Here is a 27500-nt window from a genome sequence, read left to right as displayed (position 1 = left end):
TTGCATATCAGTTGTGAGGTTGCTTGATAATGCAAACATGAGCCAACTGTTTTCGAACCCTAACTTAACTTTATATATTGATCTATATTTCTTTGTGACGTCAGAACATGTGTATATTTTGCACATGAATATGCTTCCAACACGTGTCTTGGCTACATAAAGAACATTCCTTAATTTGATTGTTCATTATTCCTCTGACCTTACTTTGTTTTTATAGTTATTTCTAAATATGATGTATAATTCCATTGCATTCCTGGATTCGTATCTAAATGATAATGTGTTCATTTTAACATTTGATACTGAGTTTGATTCATGCATTCCCCTTTAATAATAATTATATTCGACCCTAATTACTTTGTTTTTCACTAAAAATCGGGAGCTGTCCCCTTCAATGTATAATATGAGAAGAGTAGTCTGAAAGAATCCAAATAATACGAATTTTGACCATGTTCAGATTTTTCAAGTCATATAAAATGTGGGACTTCATTGGCTGTACTATGTGCCACATAGTGAGTTTCTACAATAGAATCAAAGTTATCACAAAATATGTGATCTACATGTTTTCCTTGGCCTTTGACCATCGCCAACTTAAATCAGCTTTTAGTTGGATATTTTGACCAAATTTGGTGACAGTTGGTTAAACAATGTGGACATTAGGCTATACAAAAACAAACTTAATCAAAAACACTTTTAATTTTTACTGCTGTGACACAACATGGACTGACTATTTGCTGACTCCAACATTATTTCTATCCTCTTCTCCTTTACTTCTTTTCTGGCCGTGCCATCATCTATCACATAGGCAGCAAGAGAGTGTGACCGGGTTAGCAAGTATAAAAATAATAAAATACAAAAGAAAACACAGACTGGCATTTCCTGCAAATATTAGTTGCACCCTGGATGCGTGTGTGACACCATTGTGGGAAATTATTCCGTAAGTCCATATCTTAGTTTTTATGTCAAGGCCGAGTTTATTAACTTCACAACAGTCATCAACTGTCATGACTAATAGTGTCCTCAACAGTTTCTGACCGTCATAAACTCAGGCAAACCTAAAACTAACTATAAAGTTTATTGCCCCCCCCTGTTTAGTTCTTTGTCCTAAAATAATTGCTACACCTTGCTTGACAACCCCATCTCAGCTCTCCTTTATTTCTGTTGGTGAACAACTTCCTATGCCTTTGTTCTACTGATAAACTTATTTCCTTCTTTTTTTTTATTATATATTTTTTCTACTTCCTAACACTTGGGGGAGCAGGGAGGGCGTGGTAATGTCAATAGTATTGTACTGTTAAGAAGTTACAAATCATACCAGGTATATGAAAATGAAAATTAGTATGAATTGATCTCCATCAATTCCCTGTTTTAATACCTCATTGTAATACAGCTTTTTATTCCAGTAGCTTCTTTGCAAGAACTGCAAAGCCTTGGTCTTTTCAGGACTAAAGTCAATAGGCATCTCCTGTTCTTTTTTTTTTTTTTTTTTTTTTTTTTGATAATCATCTTTCGTTCTCTTTAACTTCTTACGTAAAGTGACTTCACGTCTTGTCTGGAGTGATTTCTATTAAAAAAAATAATTGTTCAAACGTTTGTAAAATCAGTTTTCTCTATCGCGCTAAACGATTTCTCAAACGAGGCTATTCTCGATCTCTACAAATCTATTATCAGACTATGTATGGAGTGCTGTTGTCATATTTATATTGATAAATGTGTGGGAACATGACGAGAATTGGCGGCCAATCTGATGTTAACGCATCTACCATGAGAGACAAAATAAAAAATCGTCGTTTGCACATGGCTCCACGCATCGCTTCCGCTTGGGAAAAAAAAATAAGATAACGACAAAAGAATTATCAACCAATGGCAGAGCTCCGCGCCTAAAATAAAGGCCTAAAATATCACAGTCACTGGGAGCCGGTTTGCGACTATAAAATGAGGGGAACAAAAAGGAGAGAGAGAGAGAGATTCGCCCTGCTGCGTCAGTGAACGCACGGACGGATTCTCCCACCCGACCTAAAGAGATGAAGAAGAAAAAGAAATAAGGCACCAGTGAACTGAAGCCGACTACGCTCTCATGTTATGGGCCAAAACGCCTTCAATTCTAACCAATGCCTAATTCACACAAACCAAAGAAAAAGAAAAAAGGAGAAAAACATAGGAGGCGAAGACGCCGTGCTGCTAGCTGTTGAGGAAAGAAGTCGCCGCTCTCAAGTTAAAAGCCAGGACACATATCACCGACAGTAGCATGACCGGCCACCCACTTACCACCCCCATCGTCCGGAAAGATAAGTACGCTTACGAACATTCATTCTTTGTTAAATTATACAAGCCTACAAAAGTTCTTTCCTTATCAATACACACACCTCGGGGCCATAAATGTCTGTCCCATTTTAATGTTCTTGATAAAATGCAGAAACGTATCTTTTTCATTTTCTCTTCAACTTCTCGCTTTCAAAGACGTGATGTTGCTAGTCTCAGCCTTCTTTTCTAAATAATATTATCGCATGTGTTCTTCAGAATTGTCTGATCTATTTTCTGCTTCCTTTGTTCCAGCTTGTTTGACTTGTTGGTCTAGTGGTCGCCATCAATTCCCTGTTTTGATACCTCATTGATTACAACAGCTTTTTATTCCAGTAACTTCTTTCCAAGAAATGTAACGTTGTGAAAGTTTCGTCCTAGTCATTAAGTTGTTTCATGCCTTGTCTGGAGCAATTTCTATGAAATAAAATTAAAAAATTTGGCAAGTTTCGGTTCATTGATTTGCTTGATTCTATTTTCTTTTTTTCTTTTAATTTTTCTTTTTCTTTTTCTTTTTTTTTTTTTTTGCATTAGTTTCTCACATTCTTTCTATAATCAAGTACTCCCAGGAGGAACCACGTGAAGGTTTCGAACAGTGCTTAGCTGTGGGCAGTAAATATTAACAGTTTATAACAAATGATTCCATGCATATTCTCCCCCCCTCCCCCGCGCTCCGTTACGCATCCTGTGTAACATCAAGTATTTTGTCTAATTACAAACCACTGATTACTAGGGCTAGGACAACAGCATATCCTTTTCATTGTTTTGACCCTCGAGTGTATATCCGTTGATATCTTATATGCTTTTATATAGAGTGATGTGGTTTTCTGTTGATTAACTGTGTCGAATATATACTTGAAAATCAACACAATGAAATCAATGAATCAACACAATGAAAAGAATATGCTGTTGTCATAGCCCTACTGATCACAGACTCATTTTCCACATAACTAACCCTAACCCACTGACACCTTTCTATTACACACATGCAACAAGAACATAAGTCAATCGTCAAAATGAAAGTTAAATTCATCAGAATAACTGTCCCGCCCACCAAAAGAGATAAAAAAAAAAAATAGTTATTTTTTTTTATTTTTGTTTATTGTGCAACTTGTTCATCATTATGTATATTTATCAAAATATACATAATGATGAACAAGTTGCACAATAAACATGTTTACAATTTTCTGCGGATATTGCAGATGAAACTTACTTTTTAACTCCTAATACTTTCCCACGGCACAGTGAGTCAACGGACTGCACCAACACCCATTTCACCACTAGCACATCTCATGAAGAAAAAAAACAAAAAAACATCTGAATGCGAATCGCTAATTTTATAAACAATCCATCAAGAGAGATAACTTATTTTAAAATAAAAAGATAGCACACAATAAAAATAATATAAAATTTAGCAAATTAATTGATATCTATTCTTTTTTTTTTTATTATTATTTGTATTCTTCTATTGCTACTATTTTCATCTTGAGTGTTATTTTAGTATGAATTTTAGAAGTCTTAAACTAATTTTTGCTCCTAAAATTCATCCTAAAAATTTTCCGCATAGTGGATAAAGTACTTGGTAAAATTCAGTTGTAAAGTTACACTCTTCTGAAGCGTGACTCAATCCTTAGTGTGGGCTTACTTTTGCTTAGGACTTCTACCCAATCATGGTTGAGAGAACGAGAGCATGCTACCTATGTTGATTAAATAAAGATTCGAAATTCCGAGCAGATTCCTGACTTCGACAAGATACACTTGAAGCAGGTCAAAGGTTACATTGACTGAAGCGTTGTGAAAATAGGAAAGAGACTTTGGTGATAATACTAGATTAGTAAAACTTATTGCGTATGTTAATGAAGCGATTCCAATACAATAATTGATTCTGTTTCTAAATTCCTGATTCCAATTACCCATTCCGATTTTAAAATCGTTTCATCAGAAAAAACAAAACAAAAAATTTCCATATTTGGGGGATGGGGGATTAACGGCAAGTTACTATTTATTTTTAAATATGATTTTCTTTTTAATTTTGACAAATTTCTTAAATGTTTCTTTTTTTATGTATTGTAAACTCATTGTGAGATTTTCATCCAAAATATATCTTTCACTTATGCCATTGTGTGCTAGTTACCCATTCATGCCATTTTACCTGTGCCAGTTTTTCTGGGGCCACTTTTACCTAAATTCACTTATTATGATCTGTAGATTTTAGTTTCGCTGGTATTTAAAAATCAATAAATATCCATTTATAATTAGTTCCAGCAATAGAAAATTAAGTTTTAAAAAAAATTTAATGATATTTTTTTATTGGAATGGGAAATTAGGGGCAAATTTTTCCAATTCCGATAGCCAAAACAGTTCTGATTTTTCCGATTCCTCTTAATCGTCCCAACACTAGTGTATATTCATGATCTAAACAGGTGCTTGTGAAATCATAGCAATTAATGAGTCGCTTACCTAATGAGCAAAGGTGTCATTTAATCAGTTGTAACTTACTTAACTGCAGGTGATATTTCCCTTGAATCCAACGAGTGGTCACACATGAACAATTTTTATAACAATCAACAACTTTGATATTGTCTTTACGACAATTGCTTTCACATTTCGTCTTTAATTTTACAGCCCAACAATGATTATAACTTTATATGGTTTTACTAAATTATGTGAGACAAATTAAGGCACGACAAATATAGGACAAGGTGCAACAAATGGTTCTTACTGGTTCATTATTCACGTGATATTTAGGTACATCATTCGAGCAACCTGGGATTCTTTTGTTAAAAAGCAACCGGTTTTAATTTGGATGGACTGGCCTGCTGTTATTTATTTATTTTTGTTTTGATTTTTGGGGGGTAAAAATTTTTGTAAAAAAATGAACATGATTTTTGTTTGTTTGATTCTTTTTTTTTTTTCAAACTTTGGGCGAATTAAATAATTTGTTGGGGTTTGTATAACAATCCACAGAAGTACGAAAAAGTGGTTAAAAATAAAAAATATATAACAAATGACTTATCAAAGGCAACATAAGTTACTCTTCTACCTATCTGGAAAGTTCTTAGTGATTTTACTCAAGTAAAAATGTTTAATCAGTTCGAAAATCATACAATGCTTATCGATAGGTGTGAACAAGAAAAATGGTGGCGAGCTAACTGTTAAATACTTGAAGGTTGGAAAAATGAGTTAAAACTAAAAAAATTATACAAAATACTCTACGAAATCTACCGATTATATGTTACGGTGACATATATTCGATAGAAAAGTAACTTATCTTGCCTTTGATAACATTTATTTGTTATATTTTTTTTATTTTGACCACTTTTCATACATTTGTGGATTGTAATAAAAATTTCATTTATTTTTCGTAAAGATTTATCATTAAAAAAAAACATTTCTGTAAAAAAAAATTCAAGTTTATAGAAAACAGAAGAATGCAGAAATGTAATGGAAACAACTGAAGATATAATGATGGAACCAGTTATGCAGTTTCATTTTTAATCAATACATGCGTGTGTACATGTATAATTATACAAATATATATTTTTACATGGTGGTCACCACTTCAAGGTTCAGAAGCCACTCGGGGATAAGGGTTATTGTGTGTACAGTAATCAATGGGATAGTATCGTAGTAATCGTTAGTATTGGAGATTTGATAAAGTGTCATTACTTAAGGCGACGGTTCATCAGGAATTTGTTTGTGTTGGACTTGAAGACATCTAGGTTGAAGTCGCTCGTCTGAGCTCCAATCTCTGGTCTCCCTCACCAATCTTCCATGAAAAACACTCATCTAGCTGAAACCACTGTCAATAATTTTCCCCACTCTTTATCTGTGCCTAAATCAAAACTTAGATTCCATGAACAAAGCTTCTTTCTTAGAACTGCACGCCTGTGAAACTCTTTCCCGTTTGCCTGTTTCCTAGCTGACAACAATTTGGTTGTCTTCAAGTCCAACATAAACAAATTCTTGATGAACCATCCTTTTAAGTAATCCAATTTACCAAATTTCCATTACTAATGATTACTACAATATTATCCCATTGACTACTGTACACTCAATAACCTTTATCCTCGAATGGCTTCTGGGCCTTGATATGTGGTGACCCCGATATAAAAAAAGGACTCATATTTTAAAAAAAAAAAATATTCACCCACAAATAGTAGCAATTTGTTCAGTCTAAATATCAAGCGAATAGAGAATCAGAAGGAGCAGTTGTCGTGCTTTGTTGTACATTTGTCGTGCTTTAATTTGTAGTATATAACTCAATAAATCAAATTGTTTATTGTGTGTATATATATAATGTTCCTGTTTGTTTGTCTGTTCACAAACTCCAAGATCTTTGGAGGTAGATCTACATAACTGTATATAAACTAAATATTACTCCAAATATTTGGATATGTATATTTCATTATTATTATTTTTTTTTTTTTTTGCAAAGGGTTCACCACATATCAAGGCCCGGAGACCACTCGAGGATAAGGGTTAATGTGTGTATTGTAGTTAGTCATTGGGACAGTTGCATAATAATTCTTTGCAGAAGTAATTTGGTATAATTAGATCATTTTCGAGGACAGCTGAACAAGAACTTGTTTTCATTGGACTTGAAAATAATTATATTATAGTCAGCTGGAAAGCAAACCAGTGGAACAGAGTTCCACAGGCAGGCAATTCTAGCGAAGAAGCTTTTTTAAGTACAATAATGTTATGGAAGATCTGCGTTCATGATGAGCAGCTATAAAAAAATAAAATTTAGTTCTTAACTTGGAAATTACAGAAGAAAAAAATAAAAGATAAATATGATAATGTGAAGTTCAGTGCTTGAATCAGGAGTAAACAGGAGTCCATGATTATTTATATATTCAAGGAGTTTGGGAATTTTCTAGATAAGGATTATCAATAATTTATGTTATTTGAACTACTGTTCATGTCTTGAGTATTATTCTCACAACGTTTCAGCCGATGTAACGTCCGACCATGTTCAGGTGTCTTGCTAAACTCAGGGGATTTATATAAAATTTCGAACTAAATTCTTTATTTAATCCACAAGAGTAGACTGTTCTCGTTCTGTAAGCCATGAGTAGTCAGAGATCTTAGACAATTTTTATTTTATTCTTAGTTAGTATCACCTGTAGTGAGGATTGCACCTTCAACATCCAGAACACTGTCATTTAGAACTGATTATTATTTAACACCTTTATCTGTTGCACCACGTGTCCATATGTGTGTGTGTGTATATATATATATATAGATGCATAGATACTCCCTCAGGTATTTGGGCTCATGGATTTTAAATGTCTGAGGGAGTGGCACTCGTCTGACAAGACGTTGCAATCATCATATATATATATATATATATATATATATATATATATATATATATAAAATTTATTATTTGGGGGTAAACAGTTACATATGGTCGCTACAAATAGCCTCAAAGAGACTTCATCAGGCGACTTGGAACCTCTCGATGCCAAAAAGTAAGGGTTTTTCATTTTGGCGTCGAGAGCTTCCAGGTCGCCTGATGAAGTCTCTTTGACTGAAACAGATGGCTATTTGTAGCGACCATATGTAACTGTTTACCCCAAATAATAAATAATATTTTGCTCTTTTTATTGAGCACTATTTAACAACCTCGTTGTCTTCATTAGTACTGACTTTTGAAAACCTCAAACCTGGATATATATATATATATATATATATATATATATATATATATATAAATATATATATATATATATATATATATATAAAATCAAACAAAGATTAAGTTTATAAGTTGATAGCTTCTGTAAACTTAAAACGAATATTGATATTTATATTGTAATACCAACCAAATAAAAAAGCTCAATACAACCAAGATAGGATATATATATATATATATATATATATATATATATATATATATATATATATATATATATATATATATATTTCACGTTATTTCACGCGGTTAATGGTAGCCAAATGGATTAGGTCTTCACTAATCGAGCCAGAGATGTCTCGTGATGCGGGGTTCGAATCGTTCGACTGGTATTAATCGTGACACCCTGCACTGAAGATTCCCGAAAGGATGAAACACTAGTGTCTGTAGGTATTTAATTATTATAGTAAAAAACAATAATTATATATATATATATATATATGGATACTTGACGTGAACGTAATGATTAATTGCCCAAAAATTCACACAGATTAATTGTTTATAATGGTGAAGGCTTGTGCAGAACCATCCACATTATTTTTGGAGCAACTGCTAGTTTCAGTCGGTGTAATTGAATGCCACAGACAGAGCAGACAGTAGACCTCAGCTTTTTATATCAGTTTTCCCAGATGTATATTTTAATGAAAACTAAGAATGCATCTCTTTCAGTAGTTTCAGATACAAACCTGGAAATTTCTATGTCCCTGTGCAGTACATACTATACCTAGCATTCCCAAATGGCCACCTATCTGGTACTGACCTGACTTATCGTTGCTTAACTTCAGTTACATGATCTGTCTCTCTAAGTTTTGGTAAAATATGTTTTTTCAGTTATATTTCACTCTTTGTGCATATCAATCCTTTTTGCTTAGAAGCTCAATGTATGTTAAATATGACAACAGAGCATATATGAAAGAAGAACAGTAAAGTTACATTCCAAGATCCAAATATTTAGTTTTGATTCAAAAACAGTTCCTCCAGCATGTTAAAATTTTGGTACATTTTTTACAAATCCATTTTGTTCTGCAGAAAAAAAATGGTCTCTTTTCGTGCATATACTCTTCAGAAAAATTAGAAATAATTTGCTTAGATAGAAAAAATGCATGACAGTATAATGCTGCAAGAAGAAAAAAGTTCATAGAAGACTCAACATCGTGTGTTTGTTTCAGCAGCCATCTTGGTTTATACTTTTTTTTTTTTTTATCAATCCTCTTTCCATCATTATCAGACCATGGATTTTTTGAAATGCAATTTTTGTAAAATTCGGGGGGGGGGGGTCCATTTCATTGAGGATTCGATCTTTTAAAAGAAGGGACTAGTATCATCTGAGATTTTTAGTTATTTATAATGAAACATTGTCATGATTGTGTAGCGATATTAAAAAAAATGTTTCTTTAAATATAAACAGTATATATCTAATCTAATATATAAAAGGTAAAGTGTGTGTATGTGTTTGTATGTCTGCCAAAAACTTCCAACAGCCGCGCCAAAACGTGACAAAATTGGTATTATATCCATATCTCGAACAACAAATATCGAAAAATTGGCCAAAACAATTCTTTCACCGTCAACTGGGCCGTTTTTTTACAAGGATCATTCACTTCTTCATCAACAATTTTGTCAAATTATTCTAACCTTGCGTCAACGACGTCGCAGAAAATAGGTTATTTCGAGCACCTGTGACGTCGCAATTGCAGTAGGTGCATCGATAAGACCGTTTGCTTTTTTTCACCTCTTTTTCCTCTTGCGCGTTACGGGTTCAAGCCTGACAACTACTCCTAATTTTTTTTTTTTTGTGTTTGCGCTAGCACGGGTACCCACTGCTATTTTGAGTTGTTTTATTTATTTATTTTGCTCAACCAACCATCTTACACACACCTCCACACACACACACACCTGGGCACCCAAGTTAGTATATATATATATATATATATATATTATTTTTAAAATATAATTATCCATTGACACGTGTTCGTCGTTTCAGAGTGCCTGAATCTAGCGAGATTCAAAATCAGGATCCCACCGTAATGAGCCTAAACCCCTTACCGCTCACCCATCTCGCACGACTGTCTGGATATATCGCGATTTACTTAGATGTTGTTTGTTTTGGTTTTAGCGATATGTTTTGAATGAATTCAATTATTTACGAAAGTGCATTTTTACCTAAATGCCAGTTGGGAATAATTTTCCCTTTAACCAGTTTGGTACCCCCACATGGGGAGCGGTACATATATATTATTTTTAAAATATAATTATCCACTGACACGTGTTTCGTCATCTACGACCCATCAGAGTGGCTGAATCTAGCGAGATTCGAAATCAGGATCCCACGGTAATGAGCCTAAACCCCTTACCGCTCACCCATCTCGCACGACTGTCTGGATATATCGCGATTTACTTAGATGTTGTTTGTTTTGGTTTTAGCGATATGTTTTGAATGAATTCAATTATTTACGAAAGTGCATTTTTACCTAAATGCCAGTTGGGAATAATTTTCCCTTTAACCAGTTTGGTGCCCCCACATGGGGAGCGGTATATATATTATTTTTAAAATATAATTATCCACTGACACGTGTTTCGTCATCTACGACTCATCAGAGTGGCTGAATCTAACTAGATTCGAAATCAGGATCCCACGGTAATGAGGCTAGACCCCTTACCGCTCACCCATCTCGCACGACTGTCTGGATATATTGGCTGAATCTAGTGAGTGTGTGTGTGTGTGTGTGTGTGTGTGTGTGTGTGTGTGTATATATATATATATATATATATATATATATATATATATATATTTCATGATTTTCTTGGGGGTACAAAACTTTATTAAGGCAATCAAGAAAGGAAGACGTATTCCTTCGGAATTCATTTTATATTTTAAAAAAAGACTGAGGAGAAAAGGACAATGAATAGCGACTAAAAAATAAAAGTAGGGAAATAGAAAAAAAAAAAATCAAAACGAGTCAATTAACATGTTTCGCCCTCACTCATCAAAATTGGAATCGAGGGATTTATTTTTTAGTAATTTGTTTTCCTTAATGATAAAATCTAAAAAAAAAAAAAAAAAGAGAGACGGGAGCAAGAGCAATTGTATGGGGGATGAATTTTAGAGGCTGATCACGTTCAACCCCAACAAACAGTCCTTTTGCTTACAAAGGGAAGGCTTCCTAAGGCGAACGTGAACAGTCTCCAAGACTTTTAGATGATATACGGAGTGAGCTCGACTCAATACAGAGAAAGAGTCGATGCTGAAGTTCGTTGCACAATCCTGGTATTTAATAAAGTGTTCCGTTATAGCGGATCCATATGTGTTGTTTACAGCGTCGGTAGGTAGGAATGTTCCATTCCTGATTTTTCTCGGTACATGTTGTTGTATGCAACTTACCAACAAAGGTTCATTTCATTTCGCTGACTACACGCAAAAATCAACGAGTACAAATAAATTCATGTGTTCGTATGATATCAGCAATTTATTTACTTGTGTCTCAGTTTTAGAAACGATAGATATTTGTGCTGACTTTTTATATCGCAGCCAAAGTCCAACACCTTCCGTTCCTGAACACGTATTTGTTGGACTAATTAATATAAAATGAATTCCGAAGGAATACGTCTTCCCTTCATGATTGCCTTATATATATATATATATATATATATATATATATATATATATATACTCGACAGGAATTGTTACCCTACACTGATGATTGCATAAGCATGAAACACTAGTGCCTATGGATAAAAATGAATAATTATTATTTAAGTATAATTGTGTGTGTGTGTGTGTGTGTGTGTGTGTGTGTGTGTGTGTGTGTGTGTGTGTGTGTGTGTGTGTGTGTACATGAGAGAGCAGCTTTGGCATGACACCTCAAGAAAGTGAAAATTAAAGCACACTGACCGAATATTTATTTTTTTAAACTGAAATCAAGAAATTCGTTTAAATCGACGTTTTAAACAATAAATAGGTGACATCGTACACTTTGGACTTGGAGAATATAAAACAACACAATTTTATTGAATAAAATTTGAATTAAATGTTTATTTAAACAAAAAATTATTAAAAAAAAAAATGAAATGTATACAGGAGGTCGGCCATCAATATCTTATTAATTTTGACCAATATTTTACATACATCTTTTAGTTATGTTGTTGCTTTCTAACGAGACTGATCTGGTCTGTTGATGAACAGGATGGATACATAAATAAATAAAAAAAAAGATAAAGAAAATTTTTTCTTTTACTATTGAGATCACCACGTATCAAGGCTAAGAGCCACCCGAGGATAAGCGTTAATGAAACAAAAATGAACACTATAGAAATACTTACATTGATAAATTGTATGAACTTAGTTTGATTACTTAAGGGGTCATACATGACAAGAATTTGTTTACATTGGATTTGAAGACGACTAATGCTTTAATCTGCAGGGAAGCATTCCCATAGTAATGTGTTCCACAGATGTGACGCTCTTGCAAAGAAGCTTTGTCTATGGGAATTCCGTCTGATGCTAGGCATATGGAGGGAGAAAGAAAAGTTTTTTTTTTTTTTTCATTGTGCTGTGAATGTTTTGCAAGGAGGAACTAAAAATTGAGCATTTCCCATCGATAATAGAGTACAAACAGACTATTTACGTCTCTTCAGTGAGAAAGAGGCTGTCGGGAAGACAATAAATCATCCCCTTCCCCACTAGATTTTGAAGTCAAGCACTTCCTCAGATGTGACAGCAGTATTCTATCTTTGGACATGCCTGCCTTTTATACAGACAGAAGATTACATCTGTCGTTGTGATAGCCAAACACACTTGAACTGATTTAAGAGTGCCCAATTCGACTGATTTTCCAATTCCTGACTTGAAAAATAAAATGTTTAATCACCTGACCTATTAGACGTGGGATTCTCGACCAAAGAGGAATCCCAACAAACGTAAAGTTTGGGGGTTCAAATGTTGTTGACAGACACAAACCGTAAAAAGTGTCTACAAATTAAAATACTACAGGATTGATTCAAAGTAAAAAAACATATCTCCATGGAAATTAAAAACAAAGGTAAATATTTTTTTTGTTTGTTTTTGAATTGTGAAATACTTTAGTAAACTCTTTTCTCTGTTTGAATAAACTAATGAAGATAATTCATTTGCTTTTATTTCAGTTTAAAAAAACATTAAGTTTTCTATTATATATATATAGTAATTTATAATATATATATATATATATATATATATATATATATATATATATAGTAATTTATAAAATATATATGGCGATTAAGCTATGCCGAATATTCAGTGTAGCTTAATCGCCATATATATTTTATAAATTACTAACTAGCTCTACCTACGTATTGAGCACTTTTGAAGTAAATACTTAAAGTTTACGCATAAATCTATACTTTTGTATATTTTATGTGAGTAAATGAAGTAGTTATATATATATATATATATATATATATATATATATATATATATATATATATATATATATATATATATATATATATATGCACCAACAATGCAATAATTTAAGGTAGACCGGTAATGGACTATTATGTCCTCTTCTTTGTAAATTTTTACCACCTTTTCCCTACATATCATTGAAGCACGATTGTTTTTTTTTTTTTTAACAAATAAATTGAAATGACGTTTCTAAATTTTTGAGATGAGGATTGGTTATTTGTATTATTATTCATCGGACTACTGTTCTCATCTTGAGTGTAATTTTAACAATGTTTCAATTGATGTAACCTCCGACCTTCTTCAGGTGTATCTTGTCAAACTCGGGAATTTGAACAGAATTTCGACCGAACCCTTTATTTACTTCACAAGGGTAGCATGCACTTGTTCCGTCAGCCATGACTAATAGAGGTCCTAAGTAATTCGCAAATGTATTTTTTTTCGGTCACTCACACTGAGGATTGAACCTTCAACCACAAGGACCCGTGGTGCAGTGGTTAAATACTTGAAAAACTCATTTGTAAAAGTGATATTCTCTTGAAGGTGGAAGATTCAATTCTTAGTGTGGGCGACCGAAAAAAAAATGCATTTGCGAATTACTTAGGACGTCTATCCAGTCATGGCTGACGGAACAAGAGCATACTACCCCCCGTGAAGTAAATAAAAGGTTCCGCTCGAAACTCCGTCCAAGTTCCCAAGTTCGACAGAAACATTCCCGAGTTCTGCCTAATCTAAAGAAATAAGTCAGATTTAGTATCAGGATATTTTCTTATAGAGAAACAAATATTGTGGCATATACGTTTTTTTTAACCTGAAATTTGTTGCACGGTGTTATTAATAGGGCTACAACAAGAGAATATTCTTTTCATTATTCTGACTCTCGAGTGTATATCAGTTAATATCTTATGTGCTTTTAGATAGAGTGATGTTGGTCTCGATTGATTCAATGTGCCTGTGTCGGATATATACTCGAGAATCAAAACTAAGAATATTCCCGTTATTACCACTTTCTCAAAACATACATTTCTTTTTCTTCTCCTTTATTAAGCAATGGTCATAAAAACCGTTACCAATAGACAGAGGCTATTAAGCTAATTAAAGATTGCATAAAACCTAAGAATATGACGATAGTTAGATAATGCAAAATTCCAAAAATGTGACAGTGATACAATGTTTATGACTGCAGAACACAATAGGATATTTTTCTCATACCGAAACAAATCTTATGTGGTTTGTTTTTAACCTGAAATGTATTGTATGAATCTTTTACACTTTTATCTCACACCTTTATCTATTTTTACCAACATAAAATAACTAATGAAAGTTGAGAGGGATTCTTTTTTTTTTTTTTTTTTTAGGTCGGTATTTCTTATGCAAGGAATTACTGAAAATACCACAAAGTTTTGTCAGTCTTTATCATAAATCTGTAGTCATGAGATAAAGACGTGAGTCTTTCATTCAATATGATATAATCTATAAAGTTATTCTTATCTCGGATTAAAGCTCTTTATCCTGATTATAGTTTTCTAACGTATCCTTCGACATTGGCTTAAGTCAATTCAATATTTAGCAGCCAAAGCTTATGGCGAAATAAATAAAAAAAAAAAAACTAAAAAAAAAAAACTCCTGAAACTACAAGTGTATATTTTCTTGCCTCCTCCTCCTACTCCTCCTCCCTCTGTAATATTCTTGTTAGCTTTCAAAAATGCTTTTGCTAATATCTATGATTTTTTTTTTTTTGTAACATCTTCTACTGGATCAATGTTTTTCATTTTTGGACTTAATACTAATTTCGATATGACATGCAAATACATTCTAGTGTCCTTTACCTGAAGTGCATTTGTTTGAAATTATACTGCAGAAGCACCAAATTTTTTAACACAGATAGGTTATGAATGAATAGGTAAAAGTAAAAATAAATTTGTTTTTGACATATGTTGCAATGGCATATACCTCTGGAAAATTGCTAACAAAAAAAAAGATAAGTGAAGCATGCATCGTCCCTCGTAAGTGCACAGTAGACGAGGCAGAAAAAAAATGACTAAGTTCAGCATTTGTGTGTCCCCCCCCCCTATTTAGTCCCCAAATCCCCAGGAGACGTCAAATCCTAATGTAAATGAACAAACAGTACAGTTTTAGGTTTTAACATATGTAAATTTGAGTTCTGCACTATGCAAAAAAAAAAAAAATGACTAGGTTCATTATTTTCCTCCTCCTCCCAATTAGCCTCAAAAGTGCCTAAAGCCTTAACATATTTAAATCTAAATTTGAGTTCAACACCATGCAAAACTGCTAAATAGACATACACAGAAAATTTGGACAAATATGGTAGCATAGTCTTCAAAATGGAGTGTTTTTATTAGCCCTAAAAGAGCCTCTCGGACACACCCAAGAGTTATCGTGAAGTATAGACAAACAAAATTATATAGAACTCAGTTACAACTTTTAAGAAAGTTTTATAAAAATCCAAGGCATCAGTTCTTTTTAATAAGCACAAAAGTATCAATTTTAGCCATTTTAACCCAAAAGGCACCCGTAGGAGGGGCAACCGAAGTTTTCTTGGAAAATCCGATCTGTTACTTTTTTACTCATATCATGTTTAATGTTTGCGCAAAATTTCAAAAAATTTGAAGCCGTAATTATTGAGAAAAATGGAGACAGACAAATGAACGGACAAGGGTGAATTTACAGGTTCACCCTCCTTTTGTCCCGGGGGACTAAAACCATTTTTTTTTTTAAAATGTTTCATTACATTTCTGAATCTTTGAGATGAGGATTAATTGTGTTTAGTTCTCTCTCACTGCGACACCAGGGTTGGAAGTTGGATTGAGAAGTCAGCGCTACCCCCAGGAGGAGCACTCTAACCTGCAAAAAAGTGTCTAGATAGTCTTGTCGACATTCCCCAGTGAGAGTACCTGAGGCGATTGTCAATAAACCAGCCCCTTCTCAAAGAGAGAAGGTAAAGCCTGGGAAAGTGGACCTAGAACCGCACAGACTAGAAACTGTGTGTTCTTCTTCGACCTGTGACGATTTTTCTATCTATTTTTTCATCTTATTCCAGTACATTTCTGGCATGTTTTATTTATGGAATTAACCTTTAACCTCCTCTCCCACTTCAATCACGCCAGTGACGTGCAGAGAACTTTTTTAGGCGGGTGCTCAAGTGAGGAAAAAAAATGGCAAAAATAAAGTAATGAACATCGTCTCGGTGGGGCACAGGCTTATAATGAATTCCTCTGAAAAGGGCACTTTTAAAAAAGGAGTAAAGGGGTAGATGCTTGGAGATCTTTAGCACCCCTCCTCTGCACGTCCCTGAATCATACCATCCACAGCTAGGTCTATTTCCATTTACCATTAGGTTATCCCGACATATACTAAAATAAAAATTCATACTAGTTGATATAATCGCTACTTACTGGTGTAGGGTCCTGATATATAGCTAAGAGCTATAAAATGAAAGTTATTCAATTTATCCCATGAAGTTTAGCAAATTTTTAAAAGACATAAAAAACATAAAAATGGAAACTGGTTTTGCTAGTCTTGTCAGATATTGACTGGGCAACGCCGGATGACCTGGTCGATTATTATTGTTAGAAAAATAAAACAATTAGATTTTGGAAAATGGGTATTTACAGTTTGGAATATTAAGTCAGAAATTTAAGCAGAAATTAAATAAACAAACTCGATTTAGGAATTTTCAGAGTAGTTGTGAAATTATGTTAGAAGTGAACAAATGTAAGCTTGTGTGAGAGGTCACCTGTTTTGTGTCCTTGAACATGTGGTTTGGGGTTAGTTGATGTAATAGTTAGCAGAGATCTAACTCATGAGTTTGCAGGAAACACGTTAGTGAACTGACGTATAAAAGACTCTTGGAAGCAAACAGGGTAACAAGTAAACATGTAGAAAGAGACTCGATGTGCCAAACTCTGACAAAGGAATCCATAAGACAAATAAAGATTGTGTAGAATATAACTATTGTTCTGGCATCCTCTCTGGGTTTGGACGAATAAGAAGGTATGTGCTTCTTTTGGTCTGAGACAAGCAGACATATTGTTATCGTTTTATTATAAAAAGCTGTCTATGAAAGTTTGTGTCACATTTGTTAACTACGTGTATTTGTGAAGAAGCGGCCACACACAATGAACATTTCACATACATATGAGAACATTTTATACCACTAGACGATACACAAATTTAGACACTTATATATATATATATATATATATATATATATATATATATATATATATATATATATATATATATATATACAAGACACGTGTATATATATATATATATATATATATATATATATATATATATATATATATATATATATATGGCCGACCTGTAACAATGTGAGGATGGAATTTCTTTTCCCCAAACGAACGCACCAGGTTTATCATGTACAAAATTAACTTTTTGTTGGTAACATCGGATGGAAATCACATCTGACGAGTTGATGAAAGAAAACTTTTATGAAAACATAAAATCATAAAATTGTCATCCCATTAACGAAACGGCTGTAATGAAGAGATCTAAGATGAAATAAACAAGTTATATAAAAGAAAAAATACAAGTCTTTGAATTTCAACAAAATTTTGTACTATATATATATATATATATACACACCCCCAAAAAACTTCCGGGCCTTGATAAGTGGTGACCACCTTGAAAAAAAAAAATTTAGGGAGTACGCTCCTTGAATCGCACTTCCTTCCAAAACAAACAAATAAATAACTAATGCTATGCATTTTGCTGGGATGGGTAATTTCCTAGTGATTTTATGAAGATTATTTTTAATGTTTTTATAGGTTCTAATATTTGACGGACAAATTTGGGACACCAAAATCTACACAAACGCTTTTTGCTTTTGCTTTCTTCATGCGGATTAATTACATATTATTATATATAATTATTTTATAATGATTTTATATTATTATATATAATTATTTTATAATGATTTTATATTATTATATATAATTATTTTTAAGACAATGTTTCACACTGTATTATTAAAAATTAATTCTAATTGATGTGCATGAAGAAGAAAAAGAAGGTAGATGTTGGATTTGAGACCATTTTTTTTATTGTGTAGGTTTTGGCGTCACAAATTCATCTTTTATATTGGTACCGCTCTGGTGCAGCAGCAGCTTTTTCTGTACATTTCCCATAGATCTATTATTCGACCTTGTAATACTTAAAAAGAATGAACTTTTCCCACAGGGAATGGGCTGAATAGGAATACTTTATTTTAAACAGTCGAAAGTATTTATCTCGGGGATGTAAGATTAAAAACTTAAAATGTTTGCAGTTTGGGCGGACTGCAATTATTAAACAAAAGAAATGAAAGAAAGAAAAAAAAAAACTTTTGAGAAGCAACGTTTTATGATTTTTCACCAAGATGCAATAGTTAATTACGAAAAAATGCAATGTTTAATTACGAAAAAAAAAACATCTTTTGTCTTTTTTCTAATACGTTTTTACCCTCAAGTTTTTTATGACAGAATTCTAGCAGACGCGGTCAACGGATAAAACGTTGAAAACTTTTTAAAAAAAAAAAAAAAAAAAGAAATGTGTTAATTATTTTTTTAATTATCGGCTGTTTTTCTTTATAACTTAATTTCTATTAAGTAATGTTTAAGTTTACAAAGAAAACAGTGGACAATTAAAATAATTAAATCCGTAAACTTGTAAAAAAAATCCCCGAATATTTATTTATTTTTTTGTCTATATAACCATTATTTCAGTTAATGAAACCTTCGTCAGGGTATATGAGGCCCCAGATTCATACAATCTATGCATACACAGGGTAGAATGATAAAATTGTTGCGTTAAGGAAAACAACACTACAGCTTTATTTTAAAACTTTTGTTGAAAAAAATCAATTTAGGTAACTTGATTATGTAGTAGAGCTGACATTTATTAAATGTAGCCGCCTTCAACCTCAATCACGACCTTGATACAGGACTGGAACTGGGAACATGACTTTTCCACAAGCGCCGGAAGGAGCTTGGCGAATTCTCAGATGACAGCGATCAAGCTAGCTTTGGTGTTGTGGGAGGTCATGTTGGTGATGTTCTCGACGTATGACCAAACAAAGTAGTTCAGCGGGTTCAGGTTGGGGAAGAGGGGTGGGCCAGTGAGAGAAAGGTACAAAGTCGTAGCACTCTTTCTGAATCAAGCCTGGATCTCTTTGGACTTGTGGACAGGCCTCTGCCAGCAGCCACCTGATTGCACCAGGGGATCACCGGACTCTTCAGAACATCCAGGTACACTTTTGTGTTGACTTTCAAGCCGACTTCAAAAATGTGAGGTAGCATGATGTGGTCCTCACTTGAAACCACACCAAAAACCATAACCATGGCCGGAAACTTTGTTTTCATCACCCTGGGCATGCCCTCAAGCATTGAACCATCCAGATTTGCATTTTAAGGGTGTTGCCAATGGTCCTGTTGTCATAACTTGGATCGGTAGGGTAGAGAGCATGAGTTATACAGTGGCACATCTCCAATCACACTCATTGAACATTGTGTCACTTTCAGAAATGATAGGAGGCTCCTATTGCTCTTGGGATTTATACACAACTGGCCAACTAATAGATGGTCTGCAACAAAAAAGAAAACCAGTTTTCATCAAACGGAAATGGAATGATGTCATCTTTTCTATGGTGACAATTTTTTGTTTTACCTTGTATCTATAAAAAAGAGGATGTGTTGTGTGTGTGTGTGTGAGGACACTTCTCAACCTATATACTCAACGAATTTTTGATCTACAGACTTGAAATTTGGTATATAGCATATTCAAACATGTGGAAACATTTTTAATCGGTTTTCATCTGGAAAAATGGGTTGCTAAGAGGTCAAAATTTAAAAATTGGTACTTGAGAGTGATTGGATTTTTAACTGTTTTCAACTTTTTCGCGAATGCGCATGCATGGCCATAAAATATGGCAGCTTCTATATGTTAAGAATAAGAAGGTTTGAAAACACTTTTTAAAGATTGTGTCAAGCTGGTCTAATGGTTATCGTACTTGATTCACTGTCTTTGGGTTTCGGTTTCGATCTCAGCTCGAGTATTGTTTTTTTTTTTACTTACAAGAAGTGAACTGTTTAGAAAAAAACAAAATACTCGCATGCACATGTCTCATTTTTTGTATTAATCAAAATATAATATTTATGCGTATTTTACGGACGTCCTACTAGTATATCTATAAAACTGAAAATGTGTGCAAGGGCACTTTTCGACCTATGTACTCAATGATTTTTTTATCTATAGACTTGAAATTTGGTATATAGCGTATTTAGATACGTGGAAAACTTTTAAATCGATTTTCATTTGGAAAAATGGGTTGCTAAGGGGTCAAAATAGAAAAGTTTGTACATGGGAGTCATCGGATTTTTATCTGTTTATCTTATGAGGTTTGAAAACACTTTCTAAAGATCATGTCAAGTTGATCCAATGGTTATCATACCTTTTTTTTTTTTTATTACATTTTCAAACAAGGCACATCGCCACTTTGGTGTAGGGGGCTACTATCAGGGGCAACAACTACTGGGATACTATGTAGGGAGTTGGGCAGCAAGATGTCGGTTCACCCCACGCTTGAACTTCTGCATGTCAGCACAGTCTGGGAAGCAGGGACCCGAAAGGGAATTCCAAAGTCTAGCGGTTCTGGGGAAGAAACTACTGGAATAGAAAGCTCTTTTACATCTAAGGATCTCTACTGTGTGAGGATGGGATTTAGCTGCCTGTCTGGTTTGTCGAGGGTGTTTACGTTGTGGAGGCACAAGTGTTTGCAGTTCGTCAGAGTATTTACCATTAAAGTACTTGTAGAACAGGCAGAGGGATGCAACATTTCATCAATTGGACAGAGGCTGAAGCTTAGATGCCAGTTCAGGACCTATCAGATTTGCGACTCTTTTGAACCTTGTCTAGGAGCGAGAGACTAGTAGCAGATGCACCAGCCCAAATATGACAACAATACTCCATACATGGGCGAATGGTGGCCTTGTAGAGGTACAGGATACAGTAGAGAGAGCCGACCTTCTTTGCAGCGGTTCTGGCAATGCTTTCAATGTAATTGTTCCAACTCATGTTTCCTGTGAAGGTTAGGCCAAGAAGTTTAAAAGATGTACTTTCAGATAAAGAGTCATTGCCCATTGCTATTGGTGGTAGAGAAGGTTTCTTGTAATTATTAAAGGAAACAAGTTTAGTCTTGGCAGCATTGAATGTGACCATCCATTTTTGTCCCCATTCCACTACAGATTGGAGGTCATCCTCTAGTGTTTCTGCCATATCTTTAGCTATGTGTTCATTTGGTTTCCTGTCTTGACTCTCTGTCTTCAGATTTGAGTTTCGATCTCAGCTCGAGTATTTTTGTTTTATTTACAAGAAGTGAACTGTTTAGAAAAAAACAAAATACTCACCTGAAAATGTCTCAGTTTCTTTCCATTTTTTTTTTTTTTTTACTTCATTTTTTTAAACGGAATTTAACATTACATTTAATAGCAGACAATGCTGGGGACATCTTCTCATCTATTATATAGAAGCGAAAATGTGCGTGTGTATTTGTGTGCGTGTGCATTTTTTTTGTATGTCCAGCCAAGGCTTTTTTCGGAGGGGGGGGGGGCTCGAGGGGTCCACTAATTCTTACAACTTTTTATAAACTCCCTAGATTATAATATCTCTAATTTACGAAAGGAGGTCGTCTCTATCTTTTATTTGAGCGACTTTTATTTTATAAAATTCACGCTATCCCTGTGGTCCCGCCTGTTTGTTTGTGTTTTTCCTTAAAAAGCAAAACTAAATCGAAAATAAAGCGAGCTTCACATCCCTTCGTGCCGAGACGTCCAGCTGCCCAGGGAGAAAAGAATGGTTTTTCTAGCCATTCAAGCAGTAGCGAGAATGATGATCTGGATCACATGCCTCAAAAAGGTTCACGAGAGGATATCTGTTCCGGATCGGGATCTGATCGTTTACTTTAAACATTTGCTTAAAGTAAAGATCAGATGCAATTGGAAAAGGTTGCCTCGAGTGGACTTTGACAAAAGGTGGGTGCATGACACTAGTTTATGTGTCCGTCGAGGAGCCAGGTTTGAATTTATGCTCCCTCCGTAAAGCATAGCACATGTGGTCCTGGGTCGCTCGGAACCCATCCGCTAGGCTAGTATAGACACATAAAAAGACTCTTGACTGGTGCTACAAATGAGATCCTGTTACCCCATTCTTTGTTTTTTGGTATTAAAGAACCTTCGAGTTTGCCCAACCCATGCTCCACGCTTTTGTTTTTCACCCCCGGTTTTCCCCCCACTCGGAGGTCACCTTCTACCCTTTCTTCCTCTACACAATATTTTTTTTTTCTCCAAAAGACCTATAGAAAATACCCCAATCCCAACTAGAGATTTTCCAGCTTGTTTTCGGTTCCCCGGAAAACAGTGGGCAGTGGGATTTTATTTAGCTCCCCCCCCCCAACTCACAAACTTTTTGTACATATTTACATACGAAATTTAAAGACTCTTTCCTAATGAATTGAACTCTCTTCTTTCGCACACACCCACCAAAAAAAAAAAAAAAAAAAAATGCACACACACACACACACACAAATCACAAATGTACTTATTTTTTATTCAAATGCTGGGAAATGATTAAGTAGGTTTAATCCCATAGAGTGAATGTGGTATTGTGGTAAATGTTGCCAGTCAAGAGTAATCATCCAAAGTTCCAAATTACCATAGTTACAAAGACCCTGCACCCTAACCCTCCAAAAAAACTTCTTATAAGGCCTTGTGCCTAAGTTTGTTTTTGTTTGTGAAATTTTTACTTTTAATTGTTAAAAATTGATTGTAATTTTTTTTAAAACTGGAATAAACTATATAAACGAGAAAATCCCCTCATATCAGACAATTGCTATTCATTTGGGCACTCCTCTTTTTATAGGGAGCTGGTTTTCCCCAACATTTTGGGGGAACAAACAAATAAACAGAAAGCATAAAGCTTAACTGGCTCTGAGTGATTTTATTTCTCTATAGTGTGATGTTTGACCTAGAAAACCAGACGTTGCGGTAAGATGTCAGGCTTTCTTTTCCGCCTTCACCTCAAGGCTTCGGGTTTTAGCCTACCTGCCTACCAAAACTTTTTTTTCTTTTACACCTCCAAACACCCAGGCAACGCTGGGCACTCCCGCTAGTCCAATATATAAAAGGCAAAATGTATGTGTGTGCATGTATGTTTGTATGTCTCGCAAAAAGTTTTGACAGAGGCGACGGATCGTGATGAAATCGGTATCATTTTAAAGCTCCGTCCTTCGGATGACTAATATAAAAAATTTGGCCAAAAAGATTCATTCCCTCACCCTCAACTGAGAAGTTTTGTACAAGGAGGGGTCGCTTTTTTCTCCAACATTTTAGCAAGATCTTTTTTTCGATTGACTACGCTTAATTTCAATGTTCCGAACTTCTGGTCAGGCGATGGAGACATCGGTTAAGACGTCATGTTTTTCTTTTAACCTTTTTTTCTCCTTCGTGTTACAGATTCGAGTCTGCCTGCCTACTACCACTTTTTTTTAACACCTCTGCCTACTGTTGTTTTAATACCTCCCCGCTACTCCCACTTTTTAACCCCCCTCCGGGTTCCTTACTACGCCACCTACATACACCCGGGCATATCCGGTGCTGTTCCCCCCCTCCCGACGAGGGGTTGTTACTATACCATCTAAACACCCGGGTAATGCCAGGCACCCCTGCTAGTATCTCTATATATGGCACTTGGTACTTTATAATTCTGAGGGCCTCAATAGCCCGTTAAGCATTTTTGAGAGAATTGTGGCTGAATACAGAAACGCTGATATAGGGAAACCGGTTCTTATATCATTCAAATCAAAACCGATTTTAATGTTTGTAATTACCATGAAACATCTGCATGATAGTTGACTTTTGCATTTTAAACTATTATTAAAGCCATAATAACCACACAAGTAGAAAGGCCAGGCATATGAAATCAAAAATAGGTTCTTTGGCATTAGAAGGGCGCATGCGAAATGACTGTTTCTGTTTAGAGCACAATTGAACCATGTTACTTGATATTTGTATTTTAAACTTTAATTCAAGACATTGTATATAAAATAATTTTATAAAACCAACAGTAGATTCTCTACAGTGCAATGTAGACTACAATGTATTGTGAACTATGTCACTGCCAGGAGGATTGAAAGATGGACAATTTTACTGATTTTGATGGTAATAAAGTATGGAAGGGTGAAACAATCGTTGATCATCATTCATTTCCGGACAACGTCGGGTCTTCCTGCTAGTATCATTATACTTGCTGTCAGTTGGTTAGCTGAGTGTTGTCTGTTTCTTTGAAACAAATCGCAACATATCAATTTCATATCCTTGTTGCATTGCTTGAAAAAAATCATTTTTATTTAATTGTGATTGGTGTTTCATAGATAGACAGTTTATGAACACTCCTTCGTTTTACAAAAAGTCAAATTTCATAACCTGTAGTGAAAATATTGAATATTATAAACTCGATTGCTCTATGTTTTGAAATGACAAACTAACATGATTCCCTATATTATTAATTTATATGGCATAATCACGTTTGACACACCGGTTCTCGTCAGATCACCGAAGTTAAGCAACGATGAGCCTGGCCAATATCAAATGGGTGACCATTTGGGACTTCCAGGTGCTGTATATGTTTTCCGTTTATCTCAGAATTGTTTCCAGTCGCCCTCGACTTTTCCTTGCCACTGAATTCAGGCAGTGCCGATTCAGGAGAGGTGTGGCTGGGGATTGCGCAACCCTTGCCACATAATTACACCCGCAGTCGCGCCTACAGGGGGTATCCTTTGTCTTTCGAGATCGAACGGAGGCATCATATTTAATTCTTTTGACAGTATCAAATTAATTATAACCCTGACCAGAGGTAGATTGTTTTTTTTTTTTGTTTTTTTTTTTTTTGTTTTTTTTACACAGGCATCACCACATTATCAAGGCCAAGAGGCCACTCAAGGATAAGAGTTAAGATTTTTGAAAGTCAATTTCTAAAAGCCGTCCAACACATGCCAACATGTAAAATAAATCTTGACGAGACAATTAAGAGTCACTCACTATTTTCCTTGAACCTAACTTGTTTATTATCTTTTTTATTGTTGTGAACCATTCCATCATTTATGATTGCCATGCAATATTTTAGAGTTCTTGTTAGATCTTTCTGATTCTCTCTCTTCTGATCTTGAGAACATGGTGCAATGGGGAAAAAGGTGGCTGATGAATGTTAATGCATCTAAAACCAAGCTTCTCTCCTTTGATCATAATCGCTCTGACCCCCATCATGTCCAAATTGAAATGAATGGCTATCGTCTTAGAGAAGCTCCATGTCTTAACAAGCTTCTGGGACTGACTTTCACTCCTGATCTGAAATGGAACACATCCATCAAATCTGTTGCCAAGATTGCTGGAAAAATGGTTGGATCACTCTATCACTCCAGAAATATCTCACTGACGATGCAATCCTATATCTGTATAAGAGTCAGCTATGCCTTGTTGTATAAGATTGCATCGTCAGTGAGATATTTCTGGAGTGATAGAGTGATCCAACCATTTTTTCCAGCAATCTGGGCAGGAACTGCTTTGTGCACCCTATCCAGCTTTGATAGTTGAAAACTTGCTTTGAAACTTAGGCGATGCCCTTTTCTTTTCCCTGCAATCTCTTTCCCACAAAAGAGACGTTGCGAGCTTGTCTCTGCCCCATTCGTTATTTTCATGGCAAGTGCTTAACTATGTTTCCCTCTTTCCAAACTTTCACAAAAACACTTGACTATGTTACAACCACTATATACGATTTTCCCTACTCTCTATCTGTGCCTAAATCTAAACGTAGATTCCATGAACAAGGCTTCTTTCCCAAAACTGCCAGCCTGTGGAACACTGTTCAGCTGTCCTGCTTCCTGATTGAATACAACATGATAGCCTTCAAGTCCAATGTAAATAAGTTCTTGTTGATCCGTCCCCATAAATAATCAAATTCTACACAATTTACACCATTAACGATTACTACACTACCATCTTACATTCATTAACCCTTATCCTCGAGTGACCTTTAGGCCTTGATAATTCGTGACGCCTAAGTAAAGAAAATAAATTTGCTATAACGCAAAAAAAAAAAAAAGATTAAATGAAAACAAATTCCATGTAACGTCAGGTGAGGACAACGATATTTTGAATTCCAATGACAAAGTCTTTATTCATATTTTTACTTAGCGAATTTCAAAAATTCAATTTAACTCTTGAGAACCGTTTCATGCGGGGATAAATAACCAGGAATTAACAGGATCTGGTAATTATGGCCTATTCTTGGTTGTTCGTTTCTGCACGAAACACTTGTCAAAAGTTACATTGAACTTAACTTTGGTTTTTATCTTTTTTTTTTTTTTTTTTTTTTTTTTGTGTGTTTGTGTGAACTATTTCATCCGTCCATTTGCAAAACCGTGATACAGAGAAACCGGTTTCCGTGTGATGATCACTAAAACCAAAACTTGTTTTCCCTTAAAGAAATGTCATTGTAATCAGTTGTCAGACTTTGTTTTATTAAAATAGATTGCAGCACATCAATTTCTCACTTCCCTCCTATAACTTAATTTAATTCTTTTAACAACAAAACAAAAAAAAAACTTCATTTCTTACTTCATTATGGCCAAGAAGTTTAATTCCTTTTTTTTCCCCGTCCTACTCGATTTTGCAATTTTCTTTGTTCTAAATAATTTTGATCAAATTTAAACAAAATGCAATCTAACATGTTTCGTAAAGATCTCTCTCTCTCTCTCTCTCTCTCTCTCTCTCTCTCTCTCTCTCTCTCTCTCTCTCTCTCTCTCTATCTCTCTCTCTATCTATTTCTTTTTATCTCTCTCTATCGCTATCTTTTTCTATATCTATCTCTCTTTGTCTTTATCTCTCTCTCCCTCTCTCTCTCTCTCTCTCTCTCTCTCTCTCTCTCTCTCTCTCTCTTATATATATATATATATATATATATATATATATATATATATATCGC

The 27500-nt window shown here is 34.6% G+C and overlaps 1 protein-coding gene and 1 pseudogene across 3 annotated transcripts in view; both read left to right on the top strand.

Moving 5' to 3' along the window:
- LOC145241328 (G protein-activated inward rectifier potassium channel 3-like) overlaps window positions 1-27500 on the top strand; it is a 546410-nt gene that overhangs the window by 372131 nt on the left and 146779 nt on the right. The gene's annotated exons all lie outside the window — the stretch shown is intronic.
- LOC145241708 (5S ribosomal RNA) lies at window positions 25028-25145 on the top strand (annotated as a pseudogene).

The sequence above is a fragment of the Euprymna scolopes genome, chromosome 20, assembly GCF_053919585.1.
Source record: "Euprymna scolopes isolate OS-2025 chromosome 20, ASM5391958v1, whole genome shotgun sequence".
Classification (NCBI taxonomy): Eukaryota; Metazoa; Mollusca; class Cephalopoda; order Sepiida; family Sepiolidae; genus Euprymna; species Euprymna scolopes.
This window is presented reverse-complemented; position numbering and strand designations above follow the sequence as displayed.